Raw genomic sequence first — 8,536 nt, 5'->3', positions numbered from 1 at the left:
GGGTATTGAAAATGTAGAGGTGCTTAAATGCCCTAAGGCTGATCAGGTGAGATCCTGATTGATTCACTAATTTGCAGAACTAGACATAGGTTAGATTTTGAAGAGGTCTTTATGTTTGAAGAATCAAGTACAGACTGTGCCTTGTTGGGTCTTTTTCAGTTAACCACTTAAAAATTCTCAACTCTATTTGGTTTAGTTGTCAGTTAAACACTTGCTTGCAAAAGTGTTTACTTTCTGAATTGGCAGTTTCTGAATTGGCAGGATCAAAGTAAGGGAAAGTATTAAATCTCTCAGATGTCTGTTTACTTACTCAGACTTGAATATTAAAAGCACTCTGGGGCAGAAAGAAACAGATGTAGCCAGGTGTCACTCTAACTTCTTTAAAACATTTCAGAGTTTCAGGAAAGCCAACGTTGTAAAAGCCATTTTTGTTTTGTTCTGTTTTTGCATGCACAAGAAATGAAGTTGTCAGGAGCCTTTTAATGAGCACAGATTTTGGCTCTCGTGGTAACCCCTAACCCTTTCCCTGGCCCTTCCCAGGTTGGTCTAGGTACCCCGTATGTGGACGTCCGTAGACTTCGTCATCCCACACACGCATTCTTCATCAACCTGTGTTACTGAGCGGACTTAACATGTTTGAAGCTGGGCTTTTAACCTATAGTCACAAAAAGTCGATTATGTCAGCTTTAGTTGTTGGGGTAGTCCTCTTTGTTTCTCCAATTACATGTTCTATCAATTAGTGTGAGGAGAGATGACAGTGGCACCTCTTGGGGATCAGGACTTAGGTGAGAGTCCCAGGAATATCTCAGCTGGAGTCACCAGCCAGTGTTGTTCCATCTAGGCCTCCATGTGGGCCCTTTAATTCTTCCCCCGCGGGTGTCTCTCTCTACTCTGCTTGTCACACACAGCTCTTGCCACTGCTGGTGCCTACCCTCCAACTCCGATGCCACCTTGGTCAGAGGTAACCTCCCTGGAGATAAGAATTCTTTCATCTGTCCTCAAGCTCCCAGGCTGCTGAGTGTCTTCTGTGTTCATCATGACCGTCCAGCCTTGCTCGCTTCCACTGCTCTGTAACCTCCTCTCCTGTCCAGAATTTGGAAAACTCTGTTCTAGGGGCTGGCCTGTGGAACTCCGAGGGCCTTTGAGCGGCACCACCTAATGTCATGTGAGAAGCATTTCTCCCTGATCAACTGTCTTCCAAGCCCAGGTGCTTGCACTGGAGATGTTATCCTCTATAGTTTATATTCTGCTGCTGCCTCTGATTCTCTAGTCCCACTTCTCAAATAGGGGCGGACGGAAGCCTTTGTCTTTCCTTTAGTGTCTTGGTGACCTAACCTTCAGTTAGTTCCAAACTCCCCTATATCATTTCTCCCAAGGAATTTCAGACTCATAAATAAGACATCGTTGGTCTGTCCTAAAAGCCTATGATTCAAGAAATTAATATACAGTTATATGCTTATCCAAACCATCCTCATCAGAGTGAAATAATTCAGTGTTTGAGATTCATGTTTTTGTTTATATCTGTTCTTGTTCATTTATATGTTTAGAAAATTTATGCGAGTGTTAGTTTCTGCATATACAACTATGTATACCATACACATGTATCTGCATCAAGCCTAAGCTTGCTTTCTGTTTCTCTTTTCAAGCTCTTCTAAATCACTTGGTTCTCTGAACTTCCTTTTTGACTTCTATATTGCCTAGCAGTGGGCCGAAGCTTTTCTCGGGTGCTAGTACTAATACTTTAACTGTTAGAAGTGGAGATCCCACTCGTCTTTCCTGTTTTCATTCTCTCAGAATTGTCACTGTGTGTCCCACTGTTGCCTTATGTGGTCACTGGTCTTGGACTCTGGGTATAGTGGTCATCAGGAACTGCAGAGTCATCTCGTCTGTCATCTTTTTTCCCCATTCTTAAAAATGCTGCCAACTTCTGTTGTCCTTTTTGATATAAGACTAGATAATAAGTACATCTTACCACATTTTTGTGCCAGTTCCCCAGCTGACTCACTGTAAAAGTTCTAAGTAGGAGAGTTTTTGTATAGCCATATTCCCATTTAGGTAGGAATCTAGGTCTAGCAAGTCAACCTTGGACTAAGAATTAGGCAATCTGTTCTTGGCTCAGTTCAGTTGTTGAATTGCGTCGTATACTATGGCTTGCCTAATCCATCTGGCTCGGTTTCATAACTCTGCCACTAAACAGTATCTGAAATATCTAAGTTGTCTGAGTGACCATGGAGACTTAACAGTAGAAGACTTGGTATAAAGTATAACACCTACTGGTGAGGACGAAACAATGCCTACATAATGCAGGTGTCGGAGTCTGCTTGTAAAACAGCCTGAGTGAGTTATGGGCGGACAGTGTTGTTTCTGACTGTAACAGTACGTGGGACCCTTTTTATGCTTTTTAAGTGGCGACTTTTCCCTTCTACAGCTTAAGCTCGTTATCCGTCTTGTTTGCTTCTCTTCTCTGATTTTACCTATCTCAGACCTCTTGCTCTACCTCCATGAGAGTGAGCAGAGGCGGGATGAAAGACCAAACCCCAGAAAAACCGACCGGTCTCCTTTTTAGCAATTCCCACAAAAGATTTCGAATAGGGCAGTTTTAACTTTTCTATGTCCTATATTTTGTGTAAATGAAAACTTAAGTTCTTCTTACAAATAACATTTGTATTAAAATGTTTTTATTGAACCAGTCCTCATCATCCATGGAATATCTTACAAAGCTATCCCTGTGGCCCCAGACTTACCCTAATGGAGGATTAAAGGCTGTAATTCTGAAGTGATGCTCTGGAGTCAATAATTAATTTCTCATTTACAGAGGAAAAGAAGAGTAACTGTAAAGCTGGCGGGGAAATTACTTGGAGTGACCACAGCCCTGATACAGAAAAAGTGAAATTACCTCCTGACAAACTGTTGTTCTCCTTTTAAAATTCTTACTTGCTTTACCTAACTAATACTTGTAAGCTAAACAAGGATTGAAACGTTACTCATTTTGGTCTTTGACCAGCTCAATATCTTGACTTTTTAAAATGTTTAACTTCAGCTCTGTGTCCCCTCCAGACTTCAGCCCTAGCAGCTCATTTACAGCCTGGTTTGGGGGTGCTTGCATAGAAGAGGTCTTGGGAAAGACCGGATAGCACCGACTTTCAGAATACTTATATTACCAATTTATGAATATTCTAGCTATTTTTTACTTCCCTAAATGAGATTATTTATAAACAGTTTGAGGGTCTTAAAAACTTGAATGATACCTTTACTACATTTTACTTCACAAGGCAGGATTGCTGTTGTATTGATCCCTGGTTGGCCTTCTACACGGGTAGTTTATGGTATAATAAATTTACATTTAATATTTTGGCATAACCTTAGCAAAGTTTATTAAAGTAGTTTTACATTTTGAATTCTGTGGAGATTTGCATTTTTCATAATACTTTCCTAATAGTTAACCCATGTTACTTTCCAATTTTTTAATGGTCAGTGCTATTTTAAGAAAGATATATTTAGACATACTACTGAACATATAAATATATTTGTGATTACTCATTACTTTGAATTAATACTTTTTTTTTTTTATCCTGGCTTATTTCTAAAACAAACTATCTCAGTAAGTAAACATAATATTTCTTCTTTTAGGGATGAGAAAAAACAATTTATACTATACTTTTTCTCAGCTTAAGATGCAGGATCACAGAGGATTTCTGTGGTAAGAAATGAATATTGATTAAAAATCCTCTGGAGGAGTTGATTTGGATTTATGATTATGTGTTATCTTCTTTATGTTAAGGACTAACAATTAGCAAAACTAAGTTCTAACTTAGAAGCACTTGTTGATATTATAAATAAATGGTAAAAGACATTTTTAAAAGACTTACCGAATATTTCTTTTTGGCGAGAATTGAATAAATGACCTAAAATTGATTGACATCTAAAACGTTAAGTCAGTGTTTAGAAAATAAACATTTGTTTTATTTTATTTTGGAAAAGAATTTGCTCTTAAAATATAAAGACAGATGTTTAGCATAACAAATGAGAGTGACTCATTTGCTCAGAAGGAATGAAATACGGCCTCAGCGGGAAAGTTAAGATTCACTTAACTAGCAGAATTCTTGAAGAGTGGTACCCACAGGTAAAGGACAATGGCCTTCCCAAATAATTAGGCAGCGATACCCAATATCACAGGACAAGTAAGTTCAGGTGAGTCTGTAGAATGTAGCAAACAATATTTAAAAAACAAAAACAAACAAACACACTGAAACAGAGCTACGCTTTGGACCAGAAGTTTAAGGAAAGTCCAGCAAAATACATCCACGGCAGAGGAGAGCTGAGCGTGGCCCCAGCCAAGCAGCAGGCGGGCTGCCTTGACAGCTCAGGCCGCAGGCCGCACACGCCCCTTCTCCAGCGTGAGTCACAGGGCTCTTCCTGACTGGTGGAGGCCAGAGTAGTGCTCAGTCATCTTCTCTCATAAGACTGTCAGATGATGGGTGATGATTAATGGCACAGGGTGGGGAGAGCACGCTGGACTCGGAGTTCAAAGATCTAGGTTCTATTCCCAAGTTGCCCTGTAACTTTCCAGTGACTTTGGACCAGTCTCTTAACCTCTGTGAGCCTTGGTTTCTTCATTTACAAAATGGAAACACCATTATTTGCTTTCTTTAGCTCTCAGGATTGTGAGAATTTTATGACATGTGCAAGACTTTTGTAAACTGTCTCTTGCCATTAAGTGGGCAGGGTCCCGATCTCTTAAACAGGGCCAGTTCTGCAGGAGGGTGGGAGGAAGAAGGAAGGGAAGGCTTTTGAATTATTTCACATCCTGAAGCTTGGTTTTTTTGTTAGTATTGCTTTCATGTATCTGATAAAACATTCCCTAGCCCATTAGCATGGTGTTAATCCTATGCAGATACTACCCTTAGATTCAGAACTCACCGGGAGCTGGACATTGGGAAGATTCGAATACATGGTACCTGCTTTCAAAAAGCTCAGGGACTGGTAGGGGACCCCACTAGTTAGCACTGTAACTTACGGAAGTAAACCCCGGGTGCCACGAGAGCACAAAGAAAGGGGCGAATGGAGGGGGTCCCAGGTTTCCAGAAAGAGCACAGTAGCCTGTTTGCAAAAGTGCTTGAGACAACGATAATCAAAATAATCTAGTGCTAGAAAGCACACACTTTAGGAATAGACTGCTTCATTTTGAATTCTGGTTCTTCCCCCTGCTTCCTGTGTGACCTTGGAGGCCTCCTTAACCTGTCTGTGCCTTGGTGTCTTATTAATCTACAAAATGAGCATAACAATAGAGCCTGTGTCATAGTTATTAGAGCTATGCACTCAAAAAATGTTTTTATCACTTGATTTTTAAGTGCTTACTTTATAATTTTCCACTGTGGAATGTAAATTGGTATTTATAACTAAAATTCTTGCATTTCTAGAGGTGGGATCCTGACACAACACTTTTATTTATAATAAGTTGACACATTTTTGTAGGTTTATATTATAAAACATTTTTACAGAAAAATAGGTCATATAGTTTGTGAAATGTACTTATTTGTCATACTACTTTTCATCCATGGAAACAGGATTACAGAAGTAACAACAATAAACATTAGGTAACCACCAGCTAGCCTCGGTTAATACTACAGATCTTGTGAAATTCATAGTCAGTCGCTGGGGACATCGTGTCATGCTTTGCAGTTTTCACATGCTTTCAGTCTCTCAGTCCTTCGGCCTTCCTGTGTGAAAGGCAAGCAGGTAGCAGGTGCTGTAAAACTGCTCTCAGCCTCAGTTTTCTCTTCTGTGAAATTGGTATCTATTACTCGAGCACGTCACAGGGCTAATGTGGGATGGAGCTGGTGCCAGGACCCCTTCTGCTTGCTGATCCCGTGCTTTGCTTGTGGATCATAACAAAACTCTACTATGATAAAAGCTTGGTCATCTGCAGTCATCAGGGAGAACACCATTGTGGAGAATAATTTCTGAATAAACAAGAGTATAGCTATCTCAGCCTTTAGATTTAATTTGTTTTTTTTTTTTAGATTTAAAATTGTACGATAACCGGTTTCTGTATCTCATTAATACAGCTGACGTATAAGCGGGCTGCCCACCCTCCCTCCCTGTGTTCACTGTGGGGCAGTGTGGGCCTCCCCTCCCCCACCCCAGGACACTCCCTGGCTGTGACTGCATCATGCACCCCTCCCCCTTAGGGGCGGAGGTTCAGGTGCCTGTTGGGTCACTTAGGCGCACACACAGAGTAGAGGCCCTTTATCTTCAGTGGCCGCTGTGTCCAGTGAGGCACTGGGAGCTTGTCACCCCTTCCCCGCTGACTCCCCCAGTCCCAGAACAGTTCTGTCTCAGTCACGGGCTCTCCTCAGAATCTGGCACTCTCTTCTGATTGTTTTTGTTCTCTCTCTGCCACATTCCTCTCTGTGCTTTTCCTTCCTCTTCTCTGATTGATGTATTATTTTAGCAAGCATTTGTAGAACGCCTGTTATGTACTGTGCCCCCAGGATGCAGAAATAAAGGGGAAAAAAAAAAACAGACGAGAAAATGAGTGTAATAGGGCACAGGGAAGCAAGGCAAGGGTGATGTTGCAGGGGCTGAGTGGGGGAGGCCACGTGTACCTGGGACACTTGGGGACGTCGTCACAGGTCAGGTCACGCCTGCACGTGTCCACCTGTGGGAAACTGGAAGGGAATTCTCGGGCCAGTGAACAGTGTGAACCGACGGACATGTTTGCAAGAAGTGAGAAGTTGTGTAACGGGAGATTTGTGACCTGGAGATCCAGAGGTGGCGGGCGGGAGGCAGGACTGAAAAGACAGCCCGGGGCCAAGTCGTAAGAGATCTGGTGTCATCACTGCTGAGGTGTCGGCCCTCACCGCGAGGACAAGCTGCTGCAGGGTGGCCCTCGCTGGTGTGCGAGCATGCTGACCGCTGTCGGGCCCGGCCAGGACCGAAGGGAGGGAAGGTTGGAAGAAGGGTGCCAGTCAGGCAGCTCCTGCAGCAGCCCGGAGGGAGAGGGTGCAGACCACACGAGGGCGCGGCGCAGAAGGGAGCGGGAATCGGAGGGCGCGATGAGAGGGAAGAGAGGCCATCAGACTCGGCCCTGAGCTGCTGGCACAGAGCTGTCTGCTGACGCCGTGAGCTGGAGTCAGGGCTGCAGGGAGCACAGAGGGGTAGTGGGGAGGATACCGAGTTCGGTTTTGCAGGTTAAAGGTGTCTGAGATTTCCAGGTGGAGTTGCCCAGGAGGCAGTTGACAACATGGGTCCAGCCTCAGGAGTCAGAGCTAAAGATATGGTGACTTTAGGACTTCAACGATGGTTAAAACCTTCGACTGTCCAGGGAGAATATGTATAGAAAAAAGAAAAAGAGAGTAACTGAGGACACACCAGAGGACAGCAGCCTTAAAGGTGGCCGCATTCGCTGGAGCTCGTGCCTGTCAGGACGTAGTGTGCAGAGCACCGAACCAGCAGATGCTCCACGGTCAGGTGGAGGAAGAGGAGCTGTCTGGGGGACCGAGGACAGAGAAATCAGCATTGGAGAGAGGAGTGTCAGGTGAAGGGGAGCCGCGGGGACAGATGCTGCGCAGGGATTCTGGGGGACTGACCTTTGGGACTCAGGCTCAGAGCTCTCTGGCATCAGTGAAAATGCGTGTTAGGTGCAGCCTCCTCTGCTTTCTGAATGTCCTGTTGCTTCTCTGTTTTTATGTGAAGGGATTGGTATGTATAGATACCCACTGAGCAGAACATCCTTTTCTAATTGGAAATATGACTGAATGGACTATGAATGTAAGTTTTGCTCTTTAACTGCTTTTGCCTGTTCTCGTTTGCAGTTCAAAAGACTTTCTTTTTCTTCCTTTCGAACAGCAGATCCAGTTCTGGTTCTAGCCAGCCTACAGCATCTTAGAAAGTTCCTAACTAAAAGTTTTACTCTGCATGGATTTTGTAACACTGAGCCCTGTTCATGGGAACATCTGTTAATATGTACAAGAGAGTTCACACCTTGTGCTCATGACTTCATCTGTAAATACGCTGAAAGTTTGATGCTCGTGGCCCCTGCGCTCATGGTATCGCTAATTCTCCAAACAGATTATGAATCCAGTACTTAAAGAAGTGTGTGTGCGCGCGCGCGTGTGCATGCGTGCTGGTATAAAGTAACTTCTAAACATAAGCAAGCTCCTTGACTTTATGCTCAAAGATCTGTTCCAGTGCCGGGGGCAGTAAGCTGGTTAGGGCCATCGAGAGAGTCTTCCTGAGGGCTTTTCAGGGGTGTTTTCAACTGTGTGCTCTTTGCCCCGTGCATGCAGACTTCAGCACTCACGTAAGACGTAACTCCTTAAGTAGGTACATGTGAAAGAAGTCACCTTCTTTCTTTGTCATTTTCTGGAGAGAACACCAATACTGCATTTGGTAAAAGGACCAGAAGGCCAGCTCAGAGCAAAGAGGACAGTTTGAAAACTTTGTTTCCTTGAGTTTGGCCTCCCGGGGAGTAAGAATAGGAAAGGTGTATGTGAAGTCAGGGGTACTGAGAGGTCATTGAGGTGATGGCCTC

Source organism: Pteropus vampyrus, unplaced genomic scaffold (genome assembly GCF_000151845.1).
Source record: "Pteropus vampyrus isolate Shadow unplaced genomic scaffold, Pvam_2.0 Scaffold5, whole genome shotgun sequence".
NCBI classification, from domain to species: domain Eukaryota; kingdom Metazoa; phylum Chordata; class Mammalia; order Chiroptera; family Pteropodidae; genus Pteropus; species Pteropus vampyrus.
This window is presented reverse-complemented; position numbering follows the sequence as displayed.